Source organism: Polypterus senegalus, chromosome 2 (assembly GCF_016835505.1).
Source record: "Polypterus senegalus isolate Bchr_013 chromosome 2, ASM1683550v1, whole genome shotgun sequence".
NCBI classification, from domain to species: Eukaryota; Metazoa; Chordata; class Cladistia; order Polypteriformes; family Polypteridae; genus Polypterus; species Polypterus senegalus.
Genome location: NC_053155.1, coordinates 157,006,745 through 157,022,523, shown reverse-complemented (window position 1 = coordinate 157,022,523; position 15,779 = coordinate 157,006,745). Strand labels below are relative to the sequence as shown.

The 15,779-nt window shown below is 43.3% G+C and overlaps 1 non-coding gene across 1 annotated transcript; it reads right to left on the bottom strand.

Annotated features, from left to right (window-relative positions):
• Positions 1 to 1,446: 1,446 nt before the first annotated feature.
• trnal-uaa lies at positions 1,447 to 1,529 on the bottom strand. The gene has a single exon. It is a non-coding gene; the product is annotated as a tRNA-Leu (tRNA).
• Positions 1,530 to 15,779: the final 14,250 nt, after the last annotated feature.

The following is a 15,779-nucleotide window of genomic DNA, read 5'->3' as shown; positions in this document are numbered from 1 at the left end:
TTGTGTGTGAGATGTGAACAAGTGGGTGACTGGATAACAGTGTCAAGGAGGGAATGAGGGAAAGTGTACATTTGGGCGGTGTACACCTCTAGCCTTCCAATGACATTGCCCATGACACACCTGTTTCTATTTCCGTGGTTTGGACTGTTCTTCCAGAGCACTTTAGAGCACCTGGGCAACATTTACCAATTCCTTTCTGCAATGCAAGTTGGCTAATTCCTTTATTATTGCCAAGCTGATAATAGTAGAGTTCTCAGGTCTTAAATTGTCTGCCATCTATGGATTTTTTTATTTTCCTCCTTTTTTTTTTTTTTTGTAGTATATCCTCTGTTTCAACATATTCTTCAAGGAAAATTATGGAGGGATGCCAATCCATTTTTAAATTTATATATCAAAAGGTATTTTTGGAATTATTTGGTTCCATTTCCTAGTTCTAGTCAGATTTACTGTTATATTGTACACAGTACAAACAAAATATCTTTTTTTTGGCTACCACATCAGGTATGAGTAGTATTAAGGCAGGGTGTTTCTGTCAAAATGTCAATCAAAACTGATTGATGACTTGTTGGCCTAGCCCCCTTTCCTCTGATTGGTGGATTTAAATGATGCAACCCGCCCCCTGTCCTGTGATTGAATTTCAACCTCTCCCCACCCAGACCCCGTCTTAATCCCACACCTCCACCTGATTGGTCAGGGTTCATGTCAAATGCAGTTTGATGGCTGTTGATCTCGCCTTAATCCAACCCACCTGCCTGATTGGTTCAGGCTTTTGTCAAGAGCAGTTTGATGGATGCTGCCTCTGCATTGTACCACCCCCCGCATCCCCCGGTATGTCAACACCTGTTTGTTGGCTGGCAACCCCCTACCTGCCTCTTCTCCTGAGGTCCTTTACATCAAAAGAACGACCTTGCCATGAACCCAAGGCCTGATTGACATGTCCAGACATGTTCCTTCTCATACCCAGTCGGCCAGGTCTCCCTTATAGCCGCTCCTGCATATCTTGTGCTGCAGCATGCCCCTCCATCTATCTATTATTTTAATATTATCACGAGATTAAAACATGTATCTATCTAACCTTTGCTTTATAATCTGTTAAAAAAGGAAAACCTTTTTTTATCTAAGCTGCTTTTAATTGCTCTCTGTAAGTTGCAGTTTGAACGAAACAGCCTTTCCCCATCTCAGACTGCCCTTTTTCAGAAAGGCAAGCTGACAGCCGCTGATGTGAGTCAGCTGTCTCATCTCACAGAAAGGCAAGCTGACAGGCCCTGTGCACGGGCGAGCACGCGCAGCACATCCTTTGCTGTGAAAACAGATGCACATTTTGTGGTTTTTAACTTTTGAAGGTGAAGGATTTTAGGTATTGCGTGTAAAGCACGAGATAAACTTTCCAAAAGTGAGAACTGTACTCAGACACACAGAGTGAACAGGCACACTTGAATAACAAACTACCAGAAGTGGGGATTGAACCCACATGTGCATTTGCCCATTGAATCTTAAGTCCAACGGCTTAACCACTTGGCCATTCTGGCGGTAGAAAAAGATGTTTTAAGCACTCTTCACCACTCCATGAAAACTGTGGTAATTTTTATCAGCTCCTTCAAAAACAGGTGGAAATTCATCTTCTCCATACTTGGACAGCTGATGCAAGAACAGGTTCACTCATAGGTCTTTTAGCATAAGTTCATATCTTCTCATTGTAAATGTAAAGCGGTCCTAAAATGGGTCAAGGGGCACACACCTGCTTAAAGAACTCACTTTCCTTATTATGAAGACTCCTTTTAAAAAAATACCATTCTTTTCGGTGTATACGTATGTATATATAAGCGTTCAGCAGGACACCGACCCATTACACAGCTGTCCGTTTAAAATGGGTCAAAGGGCACACATTTGCTAAAAGAAATCACTCTCATTATAAAGTCTACTTTCAAAAAATCCTGTTCTTTTCTGTATATATAAATAAGCGTTCAGACCGGTCATCGATCCATTACGCCGCTTGCCATTAATACTGAAAGATGACTCTGAATCTCATCGAAAGACAAAACAGGGCGTTTTCAATATCTTATTAGAACAATATTTTCTATTTATTTCTTTTTTATGGAAAGGACTAAATGAAATACAGTGGAACCTTGGATTGCAAGTAACTTGGTTTGCGAGTGTTTTCCATGATGAACTAAAATTTTTAATACATTTTGACTTGATAAATGAGCAACGTCTTGCAATACGAGTAGTACATGTATGCTTTGTCTGCCAAGCACCATGTGATCACAACTGAGCTGATGGTTCTTCTCTCCCTTGCGGTGGGATTGTGGGTAATCGTCTCCCATTCTTCGTCTGAGTCAGCGTGCCTCACTCATATAGTCAACATCTGTACGAACGTATACTGTTTATTATAGCATGGTGATCATGTGTGTGTGTTGTAACGTGTGAGTCCCTGTCTTGCACCCCAAAACACAAAGCTGAGTTTCAGTACTTTAGCAACACCAGCTTTATTCAGCTTGAAACAGGAACAGCACGGTTATTTATTGTAGCGGGATCTGCTGCTAACTATACACAAACACAGCAGTCAGTCAGGGCCAAGGAATACTGTGCCCAGCGCATTTATAATGTTCCTGTATTACCCATCAATGGCAGGCGCTTATAGCATGTCCGCAATTTTCATATTCACTTTCACGCCGAACTGCTACAGCGCTTGGAGCCTGCGGTTGCTTCGGGATGCTCTTCCGCCTGTCATCCCATTGGGTGGAATCCCAAAAAAGTTTAGAAACTCACTCACACCAGCCATAATTCTTTTCAAAGGTAAAGTGCAGCTTAACTTGTTTTGTGTATTTTTACTTAATATTTTGTATTAATCATTTTTATATGAATAGTTTTGGGTTGTGGAACGAATCATCTGATTTTCCATTATTTCTTATGGGGAAATTTGCTTTGATATACGAGTGCTTTGGATTGCGAGCACGTTTTCCGGAATGAATTATGCTCGCAAACCGAGGTTCCACTGTATAATTATTGTTAATACGGTCTATTCTCCCAAGAGTCCCTACAATCAAGATCACGGTATGTCATATTATTGATTATTATATGCTTCAAACGAGTATGCTTTAAAAAACGTATGGCTTAATCCTTAAATTTTATCCTTAGGTCAATATTTCCAAGTTGATTCACTGATCTTTTACTCTGAAATCAGTAAGTCCCTTTTTAAAAAATTATAGCTGTTTAAAACAAGAGGGGCTGGGATTTAAATTCCAAAATGACGTCGATCATAGGTTAATTATTATGTTCAGTACCATCTCTCTGTGTGTAGACGCGTGAGCATGCTCGTGTGTGTATAATATAAGTATTTTATATTTACTTCTATCTCTCTCTGTCTATCTCTAACTCTCTGTCTATCTCTATCTATCTAATTTTCATATTACTGAAGCAAGCAATATTACTTTTTTTGTTACCGAAACAGGTATTCCAATCAATTAAGTTTTTGTCTCGACCAGGCTGTCTGCTTTTAAAGTTCATAAAAATAAAAATAGAATTTTTATATTTACATGCTTCTATCTATCCATCTGAATAGACAGTCATGAAAGGGGTTGACGAGGATTAAAATGTGCAGGGGATTAATTAAGCGTATGAACGGTGTGCGTGGTTATTTGTGTATAAGGACGGATGTATAATGGAAAATTTGTTGTGACACAATTATAAAGGTTGTTTTAAAAACAAAAATCTATCATATAAATAGATGTTGCAAGCCATTTATTTGCGTATGTACCATTGCAGCGACATCCAGCCAGAGCTGCTATAAGACTCACGGTGGTGAGAGGGTTACCTTGAAACTAATATCAAATCATTTTGTTTGAGCTTCTGCGTGCACTGGAAGGGGAAATGTTGTTTCATGCATTTTGTTTTCAAGACGACAACCCTTTACAATCTGAAACAGCCTCTCAAAGGGCTTCCCCTGATCTTCCCAATTGCCGTAAGTGTCATTTTAGGTTTCAGTTTATTGAAGAAACATAGGTTGTATACATAACGCCAGATTTTGTGAAAAGATGGCTTTAACTGAGAAGGCCAAACTTTATTTCCAGATCCCAGTCCACCGGGTGTTTTAACACAAGTGCTGGATGGTTCAGAAAATCTATCAATCTACTAAAACTCGCAGAACCCACAGACTGCGCAATGACCGCCGCCCTCTGAGAGCAGCTTTCAGCATTCTCCTCTACCATCAGAGTTCAGCCTTCATTCAAGTCTCCTGCATTCTCCTCTGCTATCACCGCTGCCCTCTGAGTGCAGCCGCAGTTCAGCCCTCCTGTAATCCCCTTTGCCATCAATGCCTCACTCAGACTACAGACCTCAGCGTAGAATTCGTCATTCACCCTGATAATCCCTTCTTCAATACAACGAGCAGAGCCACCAAGAAAGACTGGAGCGGGTGCAGGTGGCTGCCGACCTTCGCTAGTTACTGGTTTGAATTGTAGAATCAGAGTGTCCTATGAACATTTCCAGACCTGAAATGAGGCTATATATGATACATATGTATGCTTTTTACATGGTTCTGACCCAAGATTAAAGGGTAGGTTTTTTATTCCTTTTTTTTTATTAAAATAACATTGACTGCAAATTGTTATAGTCTGTGTTCATAACTGCAGCCTGATTAAATTTAGGTCATGCCTGAAAACGGGTATAGCGGCAACAGCAGCGGGACCAACAGAGACCGTGAACATCCTGGAGGGGCTAAAGGTAGGAAAAGACCGTCCAGTGAAAACCTGAGACTGTTAAAAGAGATGTCTGATAACCTTGAATATTCTATAAAGCCCCTAAAATCTCTGCACCGTCGCAATCTCCTTTTCAAACACCTTCCCCAGTTACACAACCAGTCGACAATTTTGACATCATTAATAATTCACTCCAGGTTCTAAATTCTGATGAAATAGCTGTCTTTAATGCTCTGCTGGAGCTATTGAAGAATACCTATTCTGAGGCCAGAACGTCTTCAGATCCAGGCCCATCACAACAGCCTAGCGCCCTAGACACGATTGTAAAATCCCCACAACCTTCTATCTCAGGTACAAGTAGATCCCCACTTCAACACTTACCTGTCGACAACTTGACAACATTGAACAGTCCAGTAATACAATCTTTTACCTCAGGTACAAGTAAGATCCGCCTTCAACACTCGCCTGTTGATGACTTAACAATGTCGGATAATTCAGCCTTACATCCTCAGACCGGAGCCAGAGTGACTAATCTGTCCAGGGAAAACTTGAGTGTCGAAGCTAATTCTCCACAGCCATCTACGTCGCATACAGCGAATCTTTCATCTCGAGAGCCGTCAGTAAGCTCCCCGCAGCCCTCTACCTCTAGATTAAATAATTTGTCTATAACTGAGCATACAAAATTTAACAATATCGAGATTAGACACCGTTTCAAATTTTCAGAGGCCTACAAACTTGATTCATTTGCTGAAGTTTTTAATCATATACACGAGACCCTTCAGCAAATATTAGACAGTTTTGCGAGCACTTTGAATCCTAAGGATCTAGTCCAGCTAGAATTACATGCCGATTCTTTCAATCCTAGTGTTTTTTTTCCATAACCACCGCTGGTGCACTTTCTGTTGAGGACTTTTTTAACCAAATTGAATTACTTCTGTAGAGTCACGCTACTATTTTAGCCGATCCTGTCTGATGCTAATCGTTCAGGTTGTGAGGGCCCCATCTGGTGGTGGGGTTCCTAGGCGTAAAGCATGTACCATTTTCAATGATATACTCATGCAAAAGAAACGGAAGCACCTATGGATCTCCATAAACTCAGATGATCAGTGCTGTTTTGCCAGGGGCTTTCTGGCTGTATTAAACAATAGGTACAGAAACAATCAGAAATTGTGTGAACAAGAGGCCCGTCAATTTCACGTCAGGGCCGGATTATGACCGGATCAGAAAGTAGTGTTTTCAGATGTTGAAAAATTTGAGAGGCTAATGGGTATTAAAATTATCGTCTGGTACCGTGCACCGAACACTAGCGCTCTTCTAAAATTTGAAGTGTCCTGTGCCAGAAAACCAAAGATGGCATTCCTGTTTTTGCACAATGAGCAGCATTACAGTATGGCATTTTGAATCTGAAAGGATTTCTGGGATTTGACTATATCTGTGATTTCTGCTACTCGGGATATTCTACCCCATCACAACACCCCTGCGCACATCCCTGTGACATCTGTTTATTTACAGACTGCCAACGGGTTGACGGTGGGGCTTTTCGATACCCCGATTGCAATACTTCTGCCGATTAAGGTTTTGCTTTGAACTCCACAAAATGCGTAAATTTAATGAGACTCGTCAATTAGAAAGCATCTGCGACGTCCTTAAAGTTTACACTCTCTGTTACCAGAGATACAGAATGAAAGCCGAGTAAAAACCACACAAGTGTTGCCCCAGACACTGTCGCGTTTGTAGAGTTGAAATGAAAGAATTGGATGAAAATCATCAGTGTTTTATTCAAAGCTTACCGCAAAGACTGGTCCACAAAAATTACATGTTCTATGATTTTGAGTGCCGTCAATATGTCCATACCCACATCCCAAATTACATCCACTGCATGTATTGGAACGGTAAATCGTGGAGTTGGGCCGGTGAGGACTGTGTAGCAAAGTTCTTCGACAGATATCGGCGCCCGAAATACCAAGATTACATGTTCATAGCTCACAATTCTAAAGGGTATGACGGCTATTTCTTAATGAAATATCTCGTCGAAAGCGGTCAAACTCCATTTGTTACAACTCAGGGATGTAAACTAGTTTGTTTTGTAGAAGAAGATTATGACTTGAGATTCATCGACTTGTTGAACTTCTTACCTATGAAACAGAGCAGTATCCCCAAAACTATGGGGTTCGAGGCTCAAAAAGGGTACCCTGGCAGCTCTATCCTTAGCATCCTTCTCCCAATATACCCAGCATCTCTCCTCTGCACATGTGCAAACCAACACAATCTCGTCTCTCTGACTTTGTCTCCTAACTATCCAACTTGAGCTGACCATCTAATGTACTTATTTCAAATCCTATCCATCCTCATCACACCCAATGCAAATCTTTAACTCTGCCACCTACAGCTCTGTCTCCTGCTTTCTGGTCAGTGCAACCGTCTCCAAACCATATAACATCATATAATTAAACCATATAAGCAAATCTCCACCTCTCCAGGGTCTCCTCAACCTGCTTCCTACTATCGCTACAGATCAGCAAACATCATAGTTAATGGGGACTCCTGACTAATCTTGTCTGTTAGCCTGTCCATCACCTTTGCAAATAAGAAAGGGTTCAGAGCCCACGTCCAACTTGAATGCATCCGTCGCTCCTACCGCAGACCTCACAACTGTCACACTTCCCTTGTACATATCCTGTATAACTCTTACGTACTTCTCTGCCACTCCCGACTTCCTCATACAATACAATAGCACCTCTCGAGGCACCCTGTCATATGCTTTCTCCAGGTCCAGAAAGATGCAATGCAACTCCTTCTAGCATTCTAAAAAACTTCTCCATCAACATCCTCAGAGCAAACATTGCAACTGTGGTAGTCTTTCTTGGAATGAATCCACACTGTTGCTCACTAATCATCACCTCACTTCTTATCCTAGCTTCCACTACTCTTTCCCATAACTTCATGCTGTGGCTCATCAATTTTATTCCCTTGTAGTTACTGCAGTCCTGCACATCCCCCTTATTCTTAAATATCGGCACCAGTACACTTCTTCTCCACTCCTCAGGCATCCTCTCACTTTCCAAGATTCCATTAAACAATCTGGTTAAAAACTCCACTGCCATCTCTCCTAAACACCTCCATGCTTCCATAGGTATGTCATCTGGACCAACGGCCTTTCCGTTTTTCATCCTCTTCATAGCTGTCCTTACTTGCTCCTTGCTAATCCATTTCACTTCCTGATTCACTATCTCCACATCATCTATCCTCTTCTCTCTCTCGTTCTCTTCATTCATCAGCCCCTCAAAGTACTCTTTCCATCTGCTTAATACACTCTCCTCGCTTGTGAGTACATTTCCATGTTTGTCCTTTATCACCCTAGCCTGTTGCACATCTTTCCCTGTTTGGTCCCTCTGTCTAGCCAATCAGTACAGGTCCTTTTCTCCCTCCTTAGTGTCCAACCTCTCTCTTCACCTTCCGCCTTATCTCTTTGTACTGTTGTCTACTTTCTGCATCTCTCTGACTATCCCACTTCTTCTTTGCCATCCTCTTCCTGTGTATACTCTCCTGTATTTCCTTAATCCACCACCAGGTTTCCTTTTCCTCCTTCCTCTTTCCAGACGTCACTCCAAGCAACCTTCTTGCTGTCACCCTTACTACATCTGCTGTAGTTTCCCAGTTGTCTGGTAACTCTTCACTGCCACCCAGTGCCTGTCTCACCTACTCCCTAAACTCAACCTTGCAATCTTCTTTTTTCAACTTCCACCATTTGATCCTTGGCTCTGTCATCACTCTCTTCCTCTTCTTTATCTCCAGCGTCATCCTACATACCACTATCATATCATGCTTAACTACACTTTCCCCTGCCACCACTTTGCAGTCTTCAATCTGCTACAGAGTGAATCTTCTGCATAGGATATAATGTGAGCATCTTCCTCCACTCTTGTAAGTCTCCCTATGTTCCTCCTTCTTCTTGAAATACGTATTCAACATAGCCATGTTCATCCCTTTGGTAAAATCTACTATCCACTAACCTTCTTCATTCCTCTCCTTGACACCATACCTACCCATCACCTCCTCCTCTCCTCTGTTCCCTTCACCATCCATACCATGATAGCACAATTATATCACCCTCTTTAAAAACCCTTGAGAAGCTGCAAATCACCAATTTAGCACGCCAAATGTACCCTGGGAGAGTTACATTTTTCTAGGAGGCCTTTGAGGACTCTACAAGGGCCTCTTATGGTTATCTAATGGTGGATCTGAAAGTCCATATGCCTGCCGAATTTCGTTTATGTACCAGTAATGTTTCCTCCTGACAGGCCTACAGTGTACGTCGTGAAAAGTTAAAGATGTACGATTTTCCAAATATTTAAGAAAGAGCCGACATGTCGTGCAGAATAAAAAAAAATCTCCCTCTGCTCAAGACCCTGCATAGGGTTTTCTGTCGCCGAAGAAAAGCAGTGGTGAGCGAGGCTCTGGACGATTTAATTTATGCTCTGGCCGAAATAGCTCTCAATACTTTAAAAGGTAATGTACCACTGACTTGCAGATAGTTCAAGCTGCTGAAGACCTGTTGCGCCGTTAAGAAACTCAGCAATAAAAAACTTACCGTTTAAAAAGAAAAAAAAAAAACTTTAAAATCAGAAAGGAGGGTTTCTCTGAGCCCTATTAAGCACAGCTATTCCTTTCATTACTAGCTTAATAGGTGCGAGAGTATAAATATGGATAGATGTACCTGGTACCTTAACAACAAATGGCTCAATTGGAACAGAAATCCCTGGCTTACTGCCGCTGCTTCTGATAAACCAGATCTCTCAAAAAGAATGAATGGACTCCTTATTGAAAAGTAAATTATATTTTTGTTTAGTAAAATATTAAATTTGATTACAGTCTTCCTATTCTTTATTAATGACTAGCAAAATACCCTCGCTTCGAAGCGGAGAAGTAGTGTGTTAAAGAAGTAATGAAAAAGAAAAGGAAACATTTTGAAAATAACGTAACATGATTGTCAATGTAATTGTTTTGTCACTGTTGTGAGTGATGAGTGTTGCTGTTATATATATATATATATATATATATATATATATATATATATGTGTATGTGTATGTGTATGTGCACATATACACATATACATATATATACACATATACATATATATACACATATACATTGTGAGACTTGCCTGGACACCACCAGTCGGAGACCACATCTTTATAAAAATCACACGTTTATTTTCCATTAATAAACACAATCCCAAACACCACACAATGCACAAAGCAATAATCACCCAAAATGAACTTTCTTTCTCTCAGTCCTTGGCCACCAATCTCCTCCTGGGAGCTTGTCCTGCTCCCTCTCCCGACTCTAGCTCTCAGATTGCTGGGAGGCAGCGCCTTTTATTCCCGCCCGGATGTGCTCCAGGTGGCTGATGACGATCTTCCGGCAGCACTTCCTGGTGTGGCGGAAGTGCTGCCCTTTGCCCCGGAAGCACTCCAGGCGTCCCTGGCAGGTTCTTCCGCCATCTTGCCAAGTGTGGCGGAAGTAATGTTCTCCCGGGTCCCAGGAGGCTTAAAGCGTCCCCTGGCGGTGGCCACGAGTCCCAACGAGTAGGAAAGTCTCTCTTCCTTTCCCGTGGTCCTCTCCTGCTCCAGGGCGGTTGTGTCCTCCTGACCCGGAAGCTTTTAATGCCAGCTTCTGGTCTTTCTAGGCATCCCGGCCGGGTAAGAACCCCAGCCGTCTGTGACACTGCCCCACCGCCAGCGAAGAACAGTCCTTCGAGCGGCCATTCCCGCGAGTGTACACTGTAGCTGAAGCGGGCATAAGTTGTCGTCTCCCAGGTCCTGGTCCTATAAAAATAAGCATAAATACAGGGGCGGAGTCGTTGCCCTTATGCCACTGTCTGGCGTTTTTATCTCTGACAGAGCCAACACTCCCCCCTTTTACCAGCACAATGGTCGCTGAAACCGAGAACACCCGCTCCAGTGTAATCCACTCCCCTTCATCGGGGTACATACTGGATTCGCCCTTGCCGACTTTGGAGCTTCCTTCTGCACGCGCAGAGGATGACGTATCACGCTCTGTGAGCTCACGGGCTCATGTCTCCCTTTGTAGGAAGAAACGGCTTTCCCTTTCAATTCTTCCTGCTTCTCTGGGGCATTCTGACAGCCTGGGTCTTCCTACTGAAAAGGAAAAGACCCTTGCCGTCTCGCCTTGTAGAAAGAAGCGAGACTGATGCTGGCTCTGGCGGTTGAGCACTAAGACCCACGGCACTTGTCAGCCGGCGTCTTGGCTCCACCCCTTCCAAGCGATCAGCACCTTGCTTCGTTTCCACTGTTGGAGATGCAGCTACTAAGTCCCCGGAACCACGCGATCCTGGGACGAGTTCGCTCATGCCTCCCTTTTCCTTTACGGTAGCGATTTTACTTGCCTCTACCGCCACGATCCTCCGGCCAAAGATTCCAGTGTCGCGCCTCTCTTCCTCATGACTTAAGGTCTGATGTGACGCGACCACCTTCCCCTCCAGCTTGTCTATACAGACACGGAGGTCGTGTTCCACCTGCTGCACCATCTGCCTTAACCGAAGCATCTTCTCCGATTCCTTTGGAGCTGCAGGTAAAAATACAGTATCAGCCAGTGGAGGACTTACCTTTAAATCGGTCCTACTCACCGGCTGTACACACTGGAGCTTTCTTCCGGGTTCCACCGGACCCTCCCCTTGCTCAGGATGGATGTTCACCGGTCCCGTCTTTAACCAATCACTGACGGGAACACGGCACACACTGTCCAATCCCTCGCCTGTCACGGGGCGGAACTTCCGGTCTTCAGCCATCTTGCCTCTCCCAAGGGAACTGCAACTCTCACTGCCGTCCTCTGCCTCGGCTGCTGGAGACGTGGCGGATCCTCCCCTTCCTCTAGCGATGCCGTCCCGGCTTCGCGGACCAGATATGCACACCCCAACCAGTGACGCGATTCCAGGCAATCTCCTCCGGACCCGTCAGTGGGTGTTGCTACTGCAGTCCCTCCGGTGACGACAAACGCTGGGGAATCCCCTTCTCCTTGTCCTTGGCTGGCATTCCTCAGTCCCCTCGGGTGGAAGACAGCCCTCTGGAGAATCTCCGACGACCACTGGGCGATTCGCGGGACGTCCGCGGTGAGTGTGCGGACCGTCTCCCTGCAGGACGTGTGTGTGGTCGACTGGGGTACCGGGCAGCTCACAAAAAATTTATTTTTGGGGTCCCCTGCCTTGGAACAGGCAGAAGGTCCCTGTTCGGGCGCCATTGTGAGACTTGCCTGGACACCACCAGTCGGAGACCACATCTTTATAAAAATCACACGTTTATTTTCCATTAATAAACACAATCCCAAACACCACACAATGCACAAAGCAATAATCACCCAAAATGAACTTTCTTTCTCTCAGTCCTTGGCCGCCAATCTCCTCCTGGGAGCTTCGTCCTGCTCCCTCTCCCGACTCTAGCTCTCAGATTGCTGGGAGGCAGCGCCTTTTATTCCCGCCCGGATGTGCTCCAGGTGGCTGATGACGATCTTCCGGCAGCACTTCCTGGTGTGGCGGAAGTGCTGCCCTTGCCCCGAAAGCACTCCAGGCGTCCCTGGCAGGTTCTTCCGCCATCTTGCCAAGTGTGGCGGAAGTAATGTTTTTCCGGGTCCCAGGAGGCTTAAAGCGTCCCCTGGCGGTGGCCACGGTCCCAACGAGTAGGAAAGTCTCTCTTCCTTTCCCGTGGTCCTCTCCTGCTCCAGGGCGGTTGTGTCCTCCTGACCCGGAAGCTTTTAATGCCAGCTTCTGGTCTTTCTAGGCGTCCCGGCCGGGTAAGAACCCCAGCCGTCTGTGACAACATATATATATATATGTGTATGTATATATATATATATACACATACATACATACACTCTTTGGGATGCGAGCAACTGTAGCTGGGGGTGCCAGAATCCATCAAGGAAGAAAAATGAAAAACATTATTTGTACAAAATCTTTATTTATCCATTCCTAAATAATTAAATGGGCAGGCTATTTCGTATCAGTGCAATACGCTGCTTGTTAAAACGGATGACTCTCCGCTCTTACGTGCAAGTCTGCGTGGATATTATGAACTATCGTATCTGTTCAAGTTCTATTTAAATTTTAAATAGAAGGAATTTTTATTTAGTCAACAGAAATATCTTTGGTAGGAATGTAAGTTAAATGTAGGCATCACTGCATAAATTTTTCTTTACTATAGAAATGTAAAGAGTAAATTTGCCTTACATTCCAACCAAAGATATTTGTGTCGACTAAATAGAACTTGAAAAGATATATTTTTTCGAATGTGAATGCGCAATTCAGATCGAGTTGACACGCACTACATCGAGTCCACGTGCTATTGTGGTTTCGCCTGCGTGCCTCAATAAGTCACGCTCCCCTCGCTCTTACTTTTTACCGTTCATCTAATGATTACACTGAGTATGGCTTTACCAAAACAATCATTGATTGTGAATAAAGTATCCATTATTCATAAAGCTTCAATTGGTCTTTCTGCGTTAACAGCATATTTTTTCATACGTCTCAAACCAAGGGGATGCAAGGGTAAAATGAATCGGGAAGCGCTGATATATATGTATGTGTGTATATATATATATATATATATATATATATATATATATATATATATATATATATATTGTATATTGAAACAGTTTTACTATGAATTTATGCAAAGAGTACGTGACACATGTTTCGCCCTAATTTTGGGGTCATCAGGCGTACATACTCAGTGCACCCCCTCTTGGGAATCAAACCTTGGTCGTTGGCGCTAGAGGCGAAGTCTCTTCCATTGCGCCACGGTGTGTGGTTTGTCTATTTGAGAGTATGTAGAGCGGTATACCCGCGCTTCGCAGCTGAGAAGTAGTGTGTTAAAGAAGTTATGAAAAAGAAAAGGGAACATTTTAAAAATAACGTAACATGATTGTCAATATACAGTAATTGTTTTGTGAGTGTTAAGAGTGTTGCTGTCATCAAGGATTTGATTATCGTTATTTCTTTCAATCAGGTTCGTATTTCTAGGATGTGTTGTGTTCAAGTTACAGTCCGTATTTGTCAATCGTTGTAAAGATAACAGGTTTCATTCATCGATTCGTTTCTTACTGCATCAATAAACAGCTTGTCTTCCTCTTTATCTGAGACCTGACACACTGCATGCATGGGTTTTTTTTTTACACTGTCTTCCTTTAGCGGGACATTGACTTTTTCCACCGTGTGCTTTGTTTCCGCAGTAGCTGCACTTATGAATATGTTTGTATGTGTCACACGCTTCATATTTTTTTGCTGTCTTCTCAATTGTGTAATTCGGTTTTTGTTCAGCACTCTTTAGAACTGTTGCTTTTTGTCTGTGCACTGCGTCAGTTCATGTGAGCCGCTCAATGTACATGCATCGAAGGTTCCCAGCTGTGCTGGTGCCATCTCGTGCGATGTCCACGCCTGTATTTAATGTAAGCTAAGACCCGGCACTTAAAAGTTTCTCTCTCAGTTTCGCTGAGTTTGTGCCAAACACCACCCTGACCATCTCATCTTCGTCTACATAAGCACAGTCCTTCACCCGTGAATATTTAGCGGCAGTGTTTCTATTGGATTGCCGCTGACGGACGGCCTTATATGGGCAGGCACTAAATTACGTGGGAGGCGTAACTCCGCCTCCCACGGCTATAGCGCAGAAGTCTATTATAGTATATGGACGAAAAAATAGGTTCCAGTTATGACCATTACGCGTAGAATTTCGAAATGAAACCTGCCCAACTTTTGTAAGTAAGCTGTAAGGAATGAGCCTGCCAAATTTCAGCCTACTACCTACACGGGAAGTTGGAGAATTAGTGATGAGTCAGTGAGTGTGTCAGTGAGGGCTTTGCCTTTTATTAGTATAGATAATTACAGATCATGGAACTTTGCATACAGGAGTGATCCTGAAAACCTCTAGAAGTGTTCTTAGACAAGGTGCTGACAATTTTTTTAACCATATAATCGTTCTTGGTGATTTCATTAAAATACAGGTTCATGACATCTTTATAAGAGCATCCTTTCCTTCTGTGATGCAGGAAAAAAATACAGTGTTGCCCGCAGACAGTGGAAAACCAGCTTGAAGCTGTCAGGTATGGTGAATAATTTCTTTACAGTTTCTGTTTAAAAAGCTGTATATTTCCTCAAGAAATAAGTTTGGTGGGCCACCATAGGAATCGAAAAATTCTTCAGTTCCGTCTTCTCTGAGATGTATCGCCAACCAATGTTCTTTGTGTTGATTTTGACGGTGAGTATTGACGATGATCATGGCCAGGAGATCTGTAAGTATTTTTTCAGGCAGTTCGTCACACGCCAACACTATGTAAAACAGATTTTCTGTTTACGGGTTACAGGACATGAGTTTGTTGGTCTGCAGGGTGTTCATGCTTTTTAGTAAACATAAAGTATGTTTCGTCTCTGCTTTATTTCAATAATGTTGTTAAAGATGGCGCAGACTCACAGTATGGAATAGGGGTAGCCGAAAGCGGACTTCAAATCTCATGTTCCTGGTTTTCACCAATGAGAAATGGCCTTCACATTCTTGATCAGGCGACAAATCAAAGGCGAACAGGGTGTAGCCCCGGGAGAAGTCAGTACGGCTGATGGCTAGAGGCATGTCTTTCAAATGCTTTCCGGAGGACAACACGAGGTTGTAATATTCAAAAGTTGTGTTGTCATTAGCAAAATTGGGCTGAAATGGCTTGGCAGGAATCTGCTCTCCATCCAAATACAAGGCCAGGAACTCCACATTATTATGCTTGAAATTGAAGGGGTTTCTGGCATAATCCCCTGAAAAGGCATCATTATCCACCATGCCTATGACCAAGTACTTGGCCAGCTGACACAAGAACAGGTTCTCCTGATTGTTTCCTGGCTGGCATACTGAGAACTTTCATATTCACTCTTTCCACGGGGTACTTGGCATTGGCAGACGTCAGAGCGTGGGAGTGCCCTAATTTCACCGGCGCTGAAACTTTAACTTTCTTGACAAAAAGACCAGCAGACAAAATGTTTACTTTTTATTGCTCAGCATCTCCGGACATCAGACAGAATT